The following is a 3,551-nucleotide window of genomic DNA, read 5'->3' on the forward strand; positions in this document are numbered from 1 at the left end:
AAAACGCCAACAACAAGAGCTTGTTGTTGGACAACACAGGTAGTGTGCAGGTTTGAGATTACCCACCGCCGACGAGTGGTGCCTCCCTCCCGCAGCACGGGGGGCGATCGGGGTTAGTAGAAGAGGAGTGAGGCCTGCTGGCCCACCACCAACTTCTCCTCCGATCGTCATCGTCGCCGTTATCGGAATTAACCAGCGGGCTCACCTAGCCACTACTACGGCGACGACGGAGGAACCAACAAACGCCGGTTGGGACGAGTGGTGCCCTCCCTCCCGCAGCACGGGGGGCGATCGGGGTTAGTAGAAGAGGAGTGGGCCTCGCGGCAGGACCCACCACCAACTTCTCCTCCGACCGTCATCGTCGCCGTTATCGGAATTAACCAGCGGGCTCACCTAGCCACTACTACGGCGACGATGGGGGCACCAAACGCCGGGGACGAGTGGTGCCTTCCCTCCCGCAGCACGGGAGGCGATCGGGGTTAGTAGAAGAGGAGTGGGCCTCGCGGCGGGACCCACCACCAACTTCTCCTCCGACCGTCATCGTCGCCGTTATCGGAATTAACCAGCGGGCTCACCTAGCCACTACTACGGCGACGATGGAGGCACCAAACGCCGGGGACGAGTGGTGCCTTCCCTCCCGCAGCACGGGAGGCGATCGGGGTTAGTAGAAGAGGAGTGGGCCTCGCGGCGGGACCCACCACCAACTTCTCCTCCGACCGTCATCGTCGCCGTTATCGGAATTAACCAGCGGGCTCACCTAGCCACTACTACGGCGACGATGGAGGCACCAAACGCCGGGGACGAGTGGTGCCTTCCCTCCCGCAGCACGGGAGGCGATCGGGGTTAGTAGAAGAGGAGTGGGCCTCGCGGCGGGACCCACCACCAACTTCTCCTCCGACCGTCATCGTCGCCGTTATCGGAATTAACCAGCGGGCTCACCTAGCCACTACTACGGCGACGATGGAGGCACCAAACGCCGGGGACGAGTGGTGCCTTCCCTCCCGCAGCACGGGAGGCGATCGGGGTTAGTAGAAGAGGAGTGGGCCTCGCGGCGGGACCCACCACCAACTTCTCCTCCGACCGTCATCGTCGCCGTTATCGGAATTAACCAGCGGGCTCACCTAGCCACTACTACGGCGACGACGGAGGCACCAAACGCCGTGGTTTCCCGTGGGCGTGGTGTGTAAGTAAGAACAGTTGGTCTACCCCACGCTCCGGCACGGAGCGCGGGGAGAAGAAGCGGAAAAAGAAAGGTTTCCCTCTCTCTTTCCTTTTTTTTTTTTTTTTGGGCGGGCAGGGCACCACCTTTTGCCCCGCCAACAGGTCAACGGCTCGCTGCTTGAGCGAACCGCGACCACCCATTATTTGTATTAGCTCTATTTTGAGTGTGTGGTTCGCCTTCAAAACCAACAACACGTTAATGATCCTTCCGCAGGTTCACCTACGGAAACCTTGTTACGACTTTTACTTCCTCTAAATGATCAAGTTTGGACATCTTTCCGTCAGCTCGAGGCGCCGAAAGAGCCCAGCGGCGGCAGCAGAACTGACCGCGACGCAGGCCCGGCATCCAAGAGCGCCAGTCCGAAGGCCTCACTAAATCATTCAATCGGTAGTAGCGACGGGCGGTGTGTACAAAGGGCAGGGACGTAATCAACGCAAGCTCATGACTTGCGCTTACTGGGAATTCCTCGTTCATGGGAGACAATTGCAAACCCCAATCCCTATCATGAAAGGATTTCAACGGGTTACCCGCTCCTCTCGGAGGGGGAGGACACGTTGATCCCTTCAGTGTAGCGCGCGTGCGGCCCAGAACATCTAAGGGCATCACAGACCTGTTATTGCTCAATCTCGTGCGGCTAGAATTGCCGCTTATCCCTCTAAGAAGAAGCTGCGAACTGGACACCAATTGCTGGAGATCCGTCGACTAGTTAGTAGGCCAGAGTCTCGTTCGTTATCGGAATTAACCAGACAAATCGCTCCACCAACTAAGAACGGCCATGCACCACCACCCACCGAATCGAGAAAGAGCTCTCAATCTGTCAATCCTTCCGGTGTCTGGGCCTGGTGAGGTTCCCCGTGTTGAGTCAAATTAAGCCGCAGGCTCCACTCCTGGTGGTGCCCTTCCGTCAATTCCTTTAAGTTTCAGCTTTGCAACCATACTTCCCCCGGAACCCAAAGACTTTGGTTTCCCGGAAGCTGCCCGCCGGGTCATGGGAATAACACCGGCGGATCGCTGGTCAGCATCGTTTATGGTTAGAACTAGGGCGGTATCTGATCGCCTTCGAACCTCTAACTTTCGTTCTTGATTAATGAAAACATCCTTGGCAAATGCTTTCGCAGTAGTTCGTCTTGCGACGGTCCAAGAATTTCACCTCTAGCGTCGCAATACGAATGCCCCCGCCTGTTCCTATTAGTCATTACCTCGGGTTCAGAAAACCGACAAAATAGAACCGAGGTCCTATTCCATTATTCCATGCATAGGCATTCAGGCCATCAGTGTAGCCTGCTTTGAGCACTCTAATTTTTTCAAAGTAAACTCTGCCGGCCACGCGGGACACCCGGTGAAGAGCACCCCGTGCGAGCCAGCGGGCTGTGTTACGGCTGTTCGGAGCGTGACAGTGTGCACCGGGCGGTGAACCGTCAGTCCAGAACTGAAATCCAACTACGAGCTTTTTAACCGCAACAACTTTAATATACGCTATTGGAGCTGGAATTACCGCGGCTGCTGGCACCAGACTTGCCCTCCAATGGGTCCTCGTTAAAGGATTTAAAGTGTACTCATTCCGATTGCGAGGCCTCGGATGAGTCTCGCATCGTTATTTTTCGTCACTACCTCCCCGTGCCGGGAGTGGGTAATTTGCGTGCCTGCTGCCTTCCTTAGATGTGGTAGCCGTTTCTCAGGCTCCCTCTCCGGAATCGAACCCTGATTCCCCGTTACCCGTTATAGCCATTGTAGGCGCATAGCCTACAATCGAAAGCTGATAAGGCAGACACTTGAAAGAGGCGGCGCCGGCACTGGAGGCCGTGCGCTCAGCCACAAGTTATTCAGATTCAACACGGTGGGGTTGGCGGACCGAGGCCCGACCGGTTTTGAACTAATAAAAGCGCTCTTCCCTTGCGGTCAGAGACGTGATGCATGTATTAGCTCTAGAATTACCACAGTTATCCAAGTAAGTGTGGGCTACAGATCCAATGAATCATAGCTGATTTAATGAGCCATTCGCGGTTTCACCTTAATTGGGCTTGTACTTAGACATGCATGGCTTAATCTTTGAGACAAGCATATGACTACTGGCAGGATCAACCAGGTAGTTTTGTTTATGGGTTTTGCTTTCTTTGGCCTTAGGTTATAGGAAGAACGCCACCATCGTTCTCCTTTCTCTCTCACTCTCACTCACTTTGTTTGTCTGACACCTCTTGCATTTTGGTTTGGTTTGGTTTGGTTTTTTTGCCTTGGTCTGTGTTGGTTTGTTTGCTGGGCCGCCGCCATCATCACGATGACGGCCCCCTCTCTCAATCTGTCAATCCCCTCATCATGATTATTCATTCAA

General features: G+C 55.0%; 1 non-coding gene across 1 annotated transcript; it reads right to left on the bottom strand.

The window, feature by feature from the left end:
- Positions 1 to 1,418: 1,418 nt before the first annotated feature.
- LOC135099390 (small subunit ribosomal RNA) lies at positions 1,419 to 3,311 on the bottom strand. Its single transcript, XR_010267878.1, has one exon. It is a non-coding gene; the product is annotated as a small subunit ribosomal RNA (ribosomal RNA).
- Between the last annotated feature and the right edge of the window lie 240 nt (positions 3,312 to 3,551).

Source organism: Scylla paramamosain, unplaced genomic scaffold, assembly GCF_035594125.1.
Source record: "Scylla paramamosain isolate STU-SP2022 unplaced genomic scaffold, ASM3559412v1 Contig123, whole genome shotgun sequence".
Lineage (NCBI taxonomy): Eukaryota > Metazoa > Arthropoda > Malacostraca > Decapoda > Portunidae > Scylla > Scylla paramamosain.